Source organism: Protopterus annectens, chromosome 3.part0 (genome assembly GCF_019279795.1).
Source record: "Protopterus annectens isolate FY-2018-M chromosome 3.part0, PAN1.0, whole genome shotgun sequence".
NCBI lineage: Eukaryota > Metazoa > Chordata > Ceratodontiformes > Protopteridae > Protopterus > Protopterus annectens.
Genome location: NC_056731.1, coordinates 1,277,483,745 through 1,277,499,132, shown reverse-complemented (window position 1 = coordinate 1,277,499,132; position 15,388 = coordinate 1,277,483,745).

Genomic DNA, 15,388 nt, shown 5'->3' with positions numbered 1-15,388 from the left:
TTTTCATGATCTTTCACTGTATACTTTCACATATTGCATCATTTTTATTTTTGCGTTACTCATCTGTGTTCCTTGTAAATAAAACTTTATGGAAATCTGCATTAGAATCCCATCAATTCACTAATCCCCTCAGCTAGAAGGTTATGCCATTAATCAACATAACCAACCATCTGATCCCAATTTTAAGATCAGAAACTGCTTTTATGACAAACACTACATTTCTAACAGACAAGAATATTGAAGAAATACAGATTCTTTTATTCCTCACATTACCTGTAATAACAGCAGTCAGAAGCTATAAAAAGGCTCTGTACAATGCGCAATAGTTGGATTCAAGGCTGTTTGCCCTACCTTTTGGCACCCATTTCTTGCAAACAACATTGTGAGATTTTGGATTTCATTGGGTCAGCACACAGCTCTGCTACATATTGAGCACATGTTTCAGGCCAGCAGCCCTCCTCACAAGCACAGGTGATGTACGTTATGTTAGCAGTGCACACAGCTGACACTTAGCATGGTTTTCATTAATGTCTTACTGGAAAAGACAAAAATGCAAAGCTGCTTAAAGCCCTCTTCAATATGCTGATGCAGTTTATAGACATGAATAATGGCTCCTGTTCTTGTGCAAAGCCTTAATTTCATTCTAGTTTCAATACAAATAACGTTACATCACTAAGCTTTGCCTAATGTGAACATATATTTGTTTAGATTTGGAACATGGACACATTCTTGTAAGGCATCACTGGACTTAATGAAAATCCCCTGATGACTGAGCAGGTGGTTTATACTTTGCAAAATATTCATACTCTCAAAATCTAGCTGTTCTTTCAATTTAGATGCATTTAACATAGAGCAAGTTAGGAAATTACTAGACCTAACATAAGACTAACAAAGGACAGCAATCAAATTATTTAATGATCTGAGTCATAGGTGTGCTACGGAGCCACGCAATATTCAGAACAAGCTTCATTTAGTTTACCTATCTACCTATGTATGTATTTATGTATGTTGTATCTATCTGGTCTATCTATCTATCTGTCTATATGTTTGTCTGTCTATCTAGCTGTCTATATAAGTATTCATATTCACACACACACAGGAACACATACACACGCAAACACATGAGCACACACGCGTGCAGACGCGCGCGCACACACACACACACACACACACACACACACACACACACACACACACACACACACACTGACTCATCAGTCCAAAAGTCATCCACACACAGACTTATACCCATCAGTCTCATACTGTCACACACACAGACTTTCACTGAAATGGGAATCAATGAAACAATTAGATGAATCCAAATTCAAAGAAAGTCTCTTTTTGATACAATGCTTACAGAAAGAGAGATAGACTAATAGATCAGCAAAGTTATGTGTGTAGAGAAAGAAGTACACATGTACATATATTATAGCTAGAGGGGCAGATAATAGAGACACACACAAACACATATATTTTTGTGTGTGTGTGTGATATATATATATATATATATATATATATATATATATATATATATTTTTTTTTTTTCCCTACTGTTAGATAAGCTAGACAACTGGGGTTCATACCTCTCACCTGTCCATGATATTGCAGACCATCCCAGATTTTGCCTCATATTTTTGACATGACCCTTGTAATTTTCTCGTTGTAAGTCATTGAGAATTATAGTTATTAAATAATGCCAGTCATTAGAGTTTCATACCTTTTATTGCTCAGAAAATGCATGCTGATGCAAAACCAGTTATTATATTAACATTTAAATGAACAGGAGTAATATTTAAAATTTGCCCATTTTCAGGCCATGTTCCCCTCATTATTTTTGGGTTTGTCCAGAATTATTGAGCAAATAAGTTGAGATGAATGCTAGGGTTCTTTTATCGGGCATAAACTTTTATACACAGACCAAGGAAGCACAACTTAAATAAGCAACAAAAAAAGTGATTTAGCTTCATTGTAAAATATCCTTCATCTAATTCCTGTATAACAAACTGTTCAGTGAGCTGTTCTATTATGACTTCCGTAATGCATTGATTATATAGTTGCAACTGCATTTAGCACATCGACATTTATGGACAGGTTTAATATACTTCTTTTCCATCCAGGGCTGGATCCAGAGCAAAACAACCTAGGCAGCTGCCTAGAGCCTAGTGTTGGCAGGGGGGCCCAGCCATGCAAAAATTATTTTAAACAAAAAAGAAAGAAACTTTTCCACCTGTACAACATTAAAACATTCAGCTGAGCATCCTAACTAAAGCATTTCCTGCTCAGCACGAATTTCCACAACATTAAAAAAAATTTGTTCAGCATTCTAAGTAAAGCAAAAAAATAAATAAATAAACAATAACTTCCTGCTTAGCATGCCATAGAACAACACCTATTGGCTGGAGTCAGTACACAGACTAGGCATTGGATTTAACTGGAGAGAGATGGTGGGTGAAGTGAATTTCTTTTTTTAGAAGTAAAGTACCTCTATTTTGTAGAAACGATGAGAAGCAGCAGCTCAGTTTTAGTTGTACCAGTAGAAACCCAGTGAATTTTTTCTAGAAGTAAAGCACTTATATTACATAGAAGTGACAAGAGAAACTTTTTAGCAGCACTGAACTGAAAGAAAGCAGCAGCTGAGCTCTTTTAACAGCACTGACTGAACAGGTTAGACAGCAGCAGGTGAGCTCTTTGAACAGCTCTGACAGAATAGGTTAGACACCAGCAGGTGAGCTATTTTAACAGCACTGACTGAACAGGTTAGACACCAGCAGGTGAGCTATTTTAACAGCACTGACTGAACAGGTTAGACAGCAGCAGGTGAGCTCTTTTAACAGCACTGACAGAACAGGTTAGACAGCAGCAGGTGAGGTATTTTAACACCACTGACTGAACAGGTTAGACAGCAGCAGGTGAGCTCTTTTAACAGCACTGACTGAACAGGTTAGACAGCAGCAGGTGAGCTCTTTTAACAGCACTGACTGAACAGGTTAGACACCAGCAGGTGAGCTATTTTAACAGCACTGACTGAACAGGTTAGACAGCAGCAGGCGAGCTCTTTTAACAGCACTGACTGAACAGGTTAGACAGCAGCAGGTGAGCTATTTTAACAGCGCTGACTGAACAGGTTAGACACCAGCAGGTGAGCTATTTTAACAGCACTGACTGAACAGGTTAGACAGCAGCAGGCGAGCTCTTCTAACAGCACTGACTGAACAGGTTAGACAGCAGCAGGTGAGCTCTTTGAACAGCTCTGACAGAATAGGTTAGACACCAGCAGGTGAGCTATTTTAACAGCACTGACTGAACAGGTTAGACAGCAGCAGGTGAGCTCTTTGAACAGCACTGACTGAACAGGTTAGACAGCAGCAGGTGAGCTCTTTGAACAGCTCTGACTGAACAGGTTGGACACCAGCAGGTGAACTCTTTGAACAGCTCTGACAGAATAGGTTAGACACCAGCAGGTGAGCTCTTTTAACAGCACTGACTGAACAGGTTAGACAGCAGCAGGTGAGCTCTTTTAACAGTGCTGACTGAACAGGTTAGATGCCAGCAGGTGAGCTCTTCTAACAGCGCTGACTGAACAGGTTAGACACCAGCAGGTGAGCTCTTTTAACAGCACTGACTGAACAGGTTAGACACCAGCAGGTGAGCTCTTTTAACAGCGCTGACTGAACAGGTTAGACAGCAGCAGGTGAGCTCTTTTAACAGCACTGACTGAACAGGTTAGACAGCAGCAGGTGAGCTCTTTTAACAATGCTGACTGAACAGGTTAGACACCAGCAGGTGAGCTCTTTTAACAGCACTGACTGAACAGGTTAGACACCAGCAGGTGAGCTCTTTTAACAGCACTGACTGAACAGATTAGACAGCAGCAGGTGAGCTCTTTTAACAGCGCTGACTGAACAGGTTAGACAACAGCAGGTGAGCTCTTTTAACACTACTGACTGAACAAGTTAGACAGCAGCAGGTGAGCTGTTTTAACAGTGCTGACTGAACAGGTTATACAGCAGCAGGTGATCTGTTTTAACAGCGCTGACTGAACAGGTTATACAGCAGCAGGTGATCTGTTTTAACAGCTCTGACTGAACAGGTTAGGATGCAGCAGGTGAGCTCTTTTAACAGCAGTGACTGAACAGGTTAGACAGCAGCTGCTGAGTTCTTTTAACAGCGCTGACTGAACAGGTTAGACACCAGCAGGTGAGCTCTTCTAACAGCGCTGACTGAACAGGTTATACAGCAGCAGGTGAGCTCTTTTAACAGCACTGACTGAACAGGTTAGACACCAGCAGGTGAGCTCTTTTAACAGCACTGACTGAACAGGTTAGACAGCAGCTGGTGAGTTCTTTTAACAGCGCTGACTGAACAGGTTAGACAGCAGCTGGTGAGTTCTTTTAACAGCACTGACTGAACAGGTTAGAAAGCAGCAGCCAAGCTCTTTTAACAGCGCTGACTGAACAGGTTAGACAGCAGCAGGTGAGCTCTTTTAACAGCACTGACTGAACAGGTTAGACACCAGCAGGTGAGCTCTTTGAACAGTGCTGACTGAACAGGTTAGACACCAGCAGGTGAGCTCTTTTAACAGCACTGACTGAACAGGTTAGGAAGCAGCAGGTGAGCTCTTTTAACAGCGTGACTGAACAGGTTGGACAGCAGCTAGTGAGTTCTTTTAACAGGACTGACTGAACAGGTTAGAAAGCAGCAGGTGAGCTCTTTTAACAGCACTGACTGAACAGGTTAGGAAGCAGCAGGTGAGCTCTTTTAACGGCGTGACTGAACAGGTTGGACAGCAGCTAGTGAGTTCTTTTAACAGGACTGACTGAACAGGTTAGAAAGCAGCAGGTGAGCTCTTTTAACAGCTCTGACTGAACAGGTTAGACAGCAGCTGGTGAGTTCTTTTAACAGCTCTGACTGAACAGGTTAGACAGCAGCTGGTGAGTTTTTTTAACAGCGCTGACTGAACAGGTTAGGAAGCAGCAGGTGAGCTCTTTTAACAGAGCTGACTGAACAGGTTAGATAGCAGCTGGTGAGTTCTTTTAACAGCACTGACTGAACAGGTTAGAAAGCAGCAGCTGACAGGGATGCAGGCAGGATTTTCAGATATGGACTCACAGCTCCCAGACTGCTGCCCCCAACAAGCCACACCCACATCAACACATTGCTGTTCGTGCACTTCCTTAAACTGCTGACAAAGCCATGTCCTTTTCACAATGCTCCTCATTGAATGGATCATTGACAACCATATGCCAGGATGGTAATTACTTGCATGATGAAGCAGTGTGAGCATTTCATTCCCAAAGTGCATTTTCGTGGGTCAAAAAACAAAATACCTTCCCATTTAAATTTTTGTAGATTTCATTCCAGTGGAGCTGTACCCCAATCACACACACACACACACACACACACACACACACACACACACACACACACACACACACACACACACACACACACACACACACACACATCACCATACTACACATGTATACCAGTGAAATAGAAATATCAAGATATTATCAAATCATCCCAAGTGCCAGTTAGTACTACAGAGTTCCAAAAGGCAACACTGAACATCGACAAGCACACACAACGTTCTTCTACTTTTCAGCATACTCATCTACTAAGACAATTCACTATCACTACATACTACTTACTGAATTTATCATATAAACCTTGTAAACCATAATTACCAATGACAAATAAATAAAAATTATTACAGTCTTGTAAAAAGCAAGACATATGAGCCACATGGTTATCTTAAATTCTTGTTTAAGATAGAAAGATGCAATATCAAGGACAGATTTTAAATGTTGTTATTATATACTTAGAAAGTTACTGGAATAGCTGGTTTTGTAATAATATATATCGTCTGAATCATATGACATTTGAAACTCAAATGTACCTTGTTTAGTGACTTCAGACCACAATAGATTTGCCAAAAAATGCACAGACTTTAAGAAAAGAATACAATTAATGCCATGCACAAACAAGAACAACTCCCTGTTTCTCTACTAAAATACACTAAAATACTTGTTATTGCCAAGTGCTCCATTGATTTACTTATATCTGCAAAAAAAAAAAAGACAGCTTGACAGAGCCATATATATTACAAGGAACAGACCTAAACATGAAATCATAACACCAAATCAAGCAATTTGTTACACTTTTTACTTGCTTTGCCAACATGTAACCTAACCCCTTATCTGAAATAATAAAGTCTCTCTCTTTCTCTTTGCTAATTTGGCAAAACACATCCATGTTTTTTTTTAACTTAAATACTCTTAAATACTTGTCATTGTCAAGTAACTATTTTTTAACAACTTGCTAAAACATGAAATGTTTGCATCACTTATCATAGTGAACAAACTGAATCCTTGTCAGCAGAGTGAAACATGTTGCAGTTCACTCTTGTTGCCTGGATTAAAGACCTGACCAAATGCACTCTTTCAAACAGCGGGGGAAAAACATTTGTAAACAAATATAAAGTGACAGAAATTCACACTACAAGCACACTAACCTGCAGTTACCCAGCAGAAAAATTGGCCACAGTAGTTACTGAAACACAAAGACCTGATCAGAAATAGTAATAAAAAAAAAAAAACTCTTCTGAGCAAATCAGTACCACCAGCCAGTACAAACTATACAGAATGTAATAATTCTGTAAACGGTTGTTGGTGCTGAAGCATATTTAAAGTGTTTATGTAACAATGCCATTAAAACTTCCCCCCACCTGCAATACTGCAGTTGTTGACATCACTGACATCATTTCACTCCCATGCACAATACCGGATAAAAGATGAAAGGAAAGCCACATCAAAGAACCATGCAGTCAGCTGAATTACACACATTTTCCCCCATCTTAAGGGCTGTACTAATTGTGCAATTACTACCCAATTAACTAAAAAATGCAAAGCATGCAAAAGCCTGATGGACTGCAACTTACTATGCAGTCTCAATCGAGGCAGTTGCATATGTTATTTTCAGTGGTGGCTGGTGACTTCAAATCAAAAGTGGCTGCAGGAGACAGTTGAATAGGTGGGGCCAACTACAAAGGGGTGGAGCTATGTTACAGTGGGATAAACCTTGACCATGCTTCCAGGATTAAAATAATAATAAATTTGTCTTTGTTTAATTTTTGCTGCACAGAGACATACGTCACAGCCTCTATGCTTATCCTTCATACACATTAGTCTTGTAAAGCCAGAATTACAACAGTAAACAGCAGGGCCAGTCATTTAATTCTCACACTGACATAGTCCACCATCCCAACTGACTATTGAAAGTACCTGGTTTGAACCTAGAAAGTAAAAAAAAAAAAAAAAGACAGTTAAATTATTGTACTGCTTTCACATAAACATTAGCCAAAGGTCAGCACTTGTACTCACTCCATCTCACTACACCCAAATGCACAGCAGTCTTGCAAAGACAGAATCATAACAGCAGATAGTAGGACCATTCATTTCACTTACAAACAACCCCCCATACACATTACCAACCAAAAATAGGTGGCTTGGCCTTGCCAGTATCAGTAATAATGTTTTCATTCTTTCGGCAATGTTTTCATTCTTTCTTCTTCTTTCGGCTTTTCCCAGTTAGGGGTCACCACAATGGATCACCTGTCTGCTCATGATTGGCAGTGGTGTTGAGTTGCCAGCCTGGCACTCAACCTTCCATGGAAGGCACACACATGCATACACTCACACCAATTTAGAGTATCCAATCCACCTACAGCATGCCTTTGGAATATGGGAGGAAATCGGAGCACCTGGAGCAAACCCACATGACCACAGGGAGGACATGCAGACTCCACACAGAAGGCACCCCAGCCAAGGATTGAACCAGAGAACCTCTTGCTGTGAGGCGGCAATGCTAACCAGTGCACCACTGCGGCCACCTGTAGTAATAATGTTTTCATTACTGTATTAAATTTATACGTGCAAATACTCAGAGTTTGCATTCTATCTTGTTTCACCCAAATACACATTAGTCCTGCAAAGCCAGCATTATTACACTAAAGCCACAGTGTCAAACATTTCATCCACAAATAGCCATCATATCAATTGCTGACCTAAACTATCTGCTTTGATCCAGCCAGGATTAAAATGAAAACAGCAATAATTACATTAATTTACTCTGTTGCACAGAAACAGTAGTTACAGGCTTGCATGACAGCTGACTTTACCAAATACACACTAATCTTGCAAAGCCACAATTGCAACATTAAACAGCAAGGCCAGTCAACTCATTTCATTCACAAACACCCCCAATTACCTAACTAAAGTAGTTGCTTTTTACCCTGTAATGATTAAAGTAGAAATAATAGTAACACTCGGTTTACATACTTGCATTACTTTCATTTTGTTGACAGAAACATTAGTTACAGCTTGTGTGTGTCAGCCAAATACACATTTCATTTATTTTACTTTTGTTTACCTGGGTTTCTACATCCAGTTTTAAGTCGAGGAAAAAAAAACTTTTCAGCATAGGCCCAGGGAAAAAAGCTCCAACATATTAGAAACAGTTTTAAACAAACATTCAGTATATACATGAACAGATATGAAATAACATACATTAAGAATTAATCATAAACTTGCTAATTATTTTACATTCATCTTAAAATACAGTCAGAAAAGTATTACAGTTTTACAAATCTGGAATTACAACAGTAAACATTAGGGCCATTTTTTTCTTTCACACATAGCCCCAATCTTCAGTGCCTACCCTACCCACAGCATCTGATTTGATCTTGTGAGGTTAAAAGCAAAAACAACAACAAAAAAAGATGACACTGTCATTAAGGTAAATATTCTTTTTTCACATAAACAATACTCAGAGTTCAGAGCTTGTGGTCGATCTTACTTCATTCAAATGCACATTAGTCTTACAAAGTAAACCAGAACTGCAGTCATTCCATTTGCACATAGGCATTTTCCCCATCCCAACTGCCTGCCTACAGAATCTGCTTTGAGCCTGAAAATAAAAGACAGCAACTACATTACTGTATTTCTTTCACATCACATAGCCAGGAACCACATAATCTTACTTTAGTTTACCTATACACGCTTTACTCATCCAGGAGTATCCAAGAGTAGAGTTTGTTTCAACAACAAAACATTGACAGACCATCTTAATGTATCTTGACAAATCCTGCAAAAAGATATTAGATTTAAAAAAAAAACATGTCATCCACAAACGACCCCCCAGAACACACTGCATACCTAGCATCTCTATGACACCTGCCAGGATATTATATTTAAAAAAAGAAAAAAAAAAGAAAATCATCAACAGTCCCCAAAACACATTGCCTCCCTAGTATCTGATTAACCCAGCAAGGATATAATATTAAAAAAAAAATCATAAACAGGCCCTAAAACACACAGACCACTAGTATCTGGTTGAACCTGCCAGAAAAAAGAAAAGCAGAAAGTGTCTGATAGGCCCTGCCAGGAAAAAAATGAGAACTTACCTTCCACACTAAACTGAACACTGTCTCTCCACTCTCTCAATCTCTCCTTCGCAACTAAAGCACAAGAAGAGAATGTGGGAGTGTAGTGGACTAATTACCAGCCATGTCACATATGTCACAGGCTACTGACTTCGCAGTCTCATCAATCAGCTTCCTATTTCTTGTGGTTAAAACAGCAATGACTTTTGGGCATCTTCATTGATAGCTGTGGTCTTCCCAGTCTGGACTGTTTTTAAAACAGTCCAGAGACAAAAACAGTTTTTTTTTCTTTCTTTTTTTTTTTTAAGCAGAACTCCAGCACACATGCATAGTGTTCTAAGTTCTGCATAGAATAACATTCAACTTTACAAACTAGCTTGCAGTTCAAACTACTACTAGGGTGTAAAGTTTAATAATTAAACTTTCTTTTTTCTGGAGAAAGCTGGGGGGTGCTACAGCCCAGCTATTTTATTTTATTTCTTATTCTACCCCCCCCCCACACACCCATTCCAGATAAACTGTACTGAAATGCGTACAGTGAGTATGCCTACCAACATCCTTGGCAGATGAGGACTTTTAACAGTGGGAAAAGTCTGGAACACCATCCTTACAGAAGTAAGAATGATTAACTCCCAAGCTATAAACTCCAGCTCAGTACCTTACCTATTCCTCCTTATGCTCATGGTCATCACCCAGGGTGAGATCTCTAGTGAAAATACTTGCTCTTATTGCTTATCACTAACGTTTTTTCCTCCTCTGCTTGACTCATCACGCCTCTAACAACTTCCTCTTCTGCACTTGAATCAATACATTGCTTTTCACACACCCCTCTTAAACACTTCTCATCTTGCTCTTTTTCTAACTACCCCTATTTATCACTCTACCCCTTCCATAAATCTCCCATATACCTAAGTTATAAACCTTATACACCAGTTTGGAACAGGCAGCCTAAACAGAACCAATCTTACACCACGCTCAGTCATATGCTATTATCAGTATCCTCCTGTACACTACTAGTATCTCCCCTCCCCTTTTACATAATTTTATAACTTACTTCATTATATCCCTTGAGCTTTTTATAAACCTATGAATTACTAAAATCTTCCTTCCTGCATAATTTTATAACCGACTTCATTATGCATCTTGAACTCCTTGCAAACCTTTTTTACTGAAACGAAAGAACACTAAACATTTTTTACAATAATGTTTTCGCTTCTACGGTAATAATCCATTTACTTCTGCAAGATTTTCAGCTGCAACAACTGTATAGACTTATAATTGTTGATGTAAATGCTTTCTTGTATATACCAGCCTTGTAATTATGTTTGTTGTTTCATGAAAAATGTAACTTGTTTTTCTGAGAACTGTCTGAAATTAGCTTGTTAATATAAATATACAGTGGTGGAGCTTTGCCCCTCAGGCCTCTGCTGAAAATGGACTCTACCCAGTTGGACTTTCCTGGTCATGTAAGACAAATAAATAAATAATAAATAATAAATAAACAGCACTGAGAAAGCAGGACCCCAGAAACTTTAACTTGCACTTCATAAGCTACAAATGAACAGGTTAGAAAGCAGCAGCTGAGGACCTCTAAGTGCCAAGAAAGTAGGATGTGCACTTCAGAATGTACAATGGGACACGTACTTCAGGCGTGCTCCAACTGTTGAAGCGTCTGTGTGTGCGTAATGCCCCCGTCAGGGAGCAGTGGCTAGTTACGTGACTGTCTCATTCTCAAACCCTGCAGCTTAAGTGGGGCAGACAAAAGCCTTAATCCCAAACCAACTGCCACATTTGATAAATCACACAGTATTGCAGTCAGCCATTACAGATGCACAGCTTTAGTGGTTCAGAAATACATCTATCCACAACCCTCTTTTTCCCATTTTTGCAACACATGGGGTCAGGGTGTCACTTCAACAGTGACAGTCATCTAAAGCCAGGGTTTACTCTGCATAAATACATACTGATGCAAAACCTTTTGTTCTGTTAACCTTTTAAGTGAGAGATTTATACATAAGTAGTAGGCTACTTGCTGTTGTGAACCATTTTAAGCCTACCCAATTTTCTGCAAAAGTGAGAAGCAAACTCTGTACCTTGAGTCTGTGAGATTAAACCATTAACCCCTATACCAACTTTCAAATGATTTAGAACACCCTCCTATTATCAGTCTCCAGTTTTGCAGAACATCTCTAATTTTGATTTATATTTATGCTCTTTCCTTGAGCAAGTCACTTTGTAGTAAACAGGAGTGATATCAAATGAACCATGTTCTTTGGATCCATTCCTTGTTTTCTTTAATGTTGACAGTGTGTTTATTATTTAGCTCCAGATTAATTGGACAGCATTAATTCAGAGTTTAATGTTAATATTTTAACTGTGAATACATCTTTAATTTAGCTTACTTTTTTACAGGCATTCTGGTTTCATATGCACTGTTTGAGCTACAACAGTTTGCTTTGCACTAAGTGCAGATGACTAAGGCTATGGACAATTATACAGTACATGGTTTGATTCCCTCAGCCCTTCATTTGTCTTCTATGTGACTCTGCCAAGTCACTTTATCAGACAGTACTCCAGGACTGCTCCAGAAAAGGGATGCTTGTGACCAGTGGGCTATCCCAGGCTGTTAGCAAAAGCATCATACATTTGTCTTTTGAATTCCTGCACCCTTCACATAGATGCTAATTAGTACTTCAGTGTATGCTGTTTGAATATAAATCCTTGCATGTCTCTTGAGGTTTAATAGGTTGTCAGATGCATTTTCACTAAATGCAAGTTTCGTGGGAAGATAATTTTACTGGTTCTCATGCTAAGTCTGTTTTCAATATGTGAGTGTTTTTATTTATTTTTTTTGGTTTAAAAAATGGCTGCCAGTCTTTTTTCTGTAAAACTTGAAATAAAAGTTTTAAATGAAATATAAATACCTGTAACAATTGTTAAAGTAACAGAAAATAGTATGTACACTGACAGGTTTGAACAATGTTTATAGAAATTGGAGCGAGACAGACAAGTAATGGGACCCTAGAATGACTGGGGGGTGACCCTGGTCCATTATGCTGACTAGGGCCTCATTTGACTATGATCCAGATCTATTCCCATGCATTTGCTGTTGATAAAAATGCACTCCAGGGATTCATCCTAGGTCTGTTGCTGTTTACCACCTTCATCAATGCATTGGAAGCCCCGATTACAGGAATCTCTGTAGTGTTATATGCTGACAATATGGTCATCTGGGTTAGAGAAAATCATAGGTTCATATATACTAGGATAACAAACACCAGGACCTTTATATGCCTAGCCATGCAACCTAACCCAATTATGTCCCCATGTGTCTTGGATGTCTATTAGAAGGGGAATATTTGTTTGGAGGTGGCTAAGGGCTTTGTCAGGTAGGGGTATGTTAGTGAGGTAATATATTACTCACTGTCTGTCTTTGTCCATTAGAGATATGGGGATCAGACTAGGGGTGAATTCCTAATTTCCCATTCAGTGTTCAAGGTTATATATGAATAGGGTCAAGGATGAACTCTGCTTCAATTGGATGGGGAGCCTATTCCATAGAATGGGGATCCTTTGAGATACATATCAATTTCACCAGCATGTTCTATTTATGTCACAGGGAAAGTTTAAATCCTTGAATCTAGTGCTTCTAGTGCTGTTCATTTTATAGTGTGCAAAAGATCCATCAGGGCTGGATCTGAAGATGCCTTATATGTCAGGCATAGATATGTCAGTAACCTGTAGGAGTATAGCGTTAAGGCATTAAGGCAAACTATGTAGGGCAGTGTGTTAATACTCTGGATTCTCCTGGTGAGGACATTCTAACTGCAGCAAATGCCTGGTCAGGTACATGTTGAAGGGGACACTGGACTCAATGATGTGTCTTCAAGGGCAAAGTAAAGTGGTACTATAACTTCCTTGGACCTTGATGCCATACCCTTATTTATAAGTTGGACAACACAGAATATTTTTTTTACTATCTTGGCTCTGTGTTGGTCAAAGGCCAGATTACTGTCTATATATTTTTCCAGATCCTTAATTACTAGGTCAACTGTTAAGGGTGTTTTATCGATGGAGTAATTGACTCTTTTGGACATTTTCCCAATGGACACTGTAACTGGTGTCATGGGGGGAAATCTATGATAGTCATCTGCAAACTTGGTGACCCAGAAGCCATTAACATTATCTTTGACTTCCAAGAAGTGGAAACCAAACAGGAGCAAGCCCAGCATGGATCCCTGAGGTACTCCATTGATGATCGGTCTCTTAGTGGAGGTGGTCTTACTAATCCTGACTTCTTGGGGCCCATTTCTGAGCCAGCTGGTAGTCCTGTTAGTTATTTAGGGATTTTTGTCCAGTTTTCAGAGTTTGTTAACAATACCTGGGAAATCATATTAAATGCCTTAGGCAGGTCAAGGTAGGAGGTATGCACCATCTTTCCTCATCCACTGCCTTGATGACCCTCTCAAAGAAGTTGTCAAGGTTAAATAGGCAAGACCTACCCTTGACAAAGCCAAACTGGGATGGGTCCAGTGTGTGCAGGTTGCCAATGTCCTTTTTGATCATTTCCATGATAATTCATTCCATGGTTTTGCATATTAGACTTGTCAGATGGATAGGATCTGTAGTTTCCAGGGTAGGTTGATGGACCCCCCCTTGTGAAGAGTGCTGATCATTGCAGCCCTCCATTCACTTGGTGCAGAACCTGTTTTGAAGTTGTAGTTGAAAAGTATCTCAGGTGGTCCTGAAAGGTCATGCTTTAAGCTATTTAGGAAGCAACCTGTTATATTACTGGGACTCACTAAGGCAGTGTTTTTGGCCTTGGCAAGTGCCACCAAGATCTGCTCAATGCTGACAGTTGGGAGATATGCTAGAAGGGATTTCACAGGGGTTAATAGGGGAGGAGTAGGGAGTGAAGTTTGAGCTGAATTTATCAGCCATCAAATTCACTGTGTGCCTCAGCTCAGTGAAGGTGGTGGCTGACAAATTCAGATCATACTTCACAACCCACTCTCCCTGCTATCCCCTGTGAAATCTCTTCAGGTATATCCTCCCAGTTATCAGCAATGGGTTAGAAGGAGGGGAGTTGGGGTGAAATTTGAGATTAACTTGTCAACCAGTAGGTTCACTACATCTTTCTGCTCAGTGAAGGTGATGCCATTTACCACCAATTCAGCTCATGCTGTGTGTTAGCTTTAAAGTTTCAGACACAGCTGAAGAAAGCCTTGTGGTTGCCCTTAACCTGAGAAGTTATTCTGATCTTTCAGTTGGCCTTCTTCGACTTAATTAATCCTCTTCGTTTCTTGTTTAGTCAGTGACCACTTGTCTTTTTGAGAGTACATCTTTCTGATTATGGCCATGACTTTTTTCCTTTTGTTATATAACCTGTTAAGGTTGGGATTCCTCCAGTGTGGTTTGCTTTTGGTGTATATTATGGGCTTACTTCTGGTAGGTACAGCAGCTTCTATGCAGCAATTCACATGTTTGTATAGGGTTTATGTGAACAATTCTGCATAGGTTGCTCTGATCTTGGTGTTCAAGGGGGTGGCATTGAATTCTGACAAACTGTTGCTCAGTGGGATGCAGTTTACTTTAAAATAGTTTCTGTTACAGGTTTAGTTGGGTTGTCTGAGTTGACTTTTATTTTGAAGTAGGTAGCTTTGTGACCTGATCATACCAGTGAGGACATAAGACGGGGGGGGGGGGGTGCAGCACTCCACCATGTTGGCGAGTGCTAGGTCTACTAAGTTTGGACCTCTGACTGGAGTGCATACTACCTGGTCCAGGGAATCTGTGTTAATAAAGTCCAGGAAATGTGCCTTGAGTTTGAGGCAGTGTATTTTTCCCAATCTATAGAAAGGTGGTTAAAGTCCCCCATGAATAGGGTATTTAGTTGGATGGTGAGTGTCTCAAGTAGATCTAGGTACTAGTTTTGAGATTCTTGGG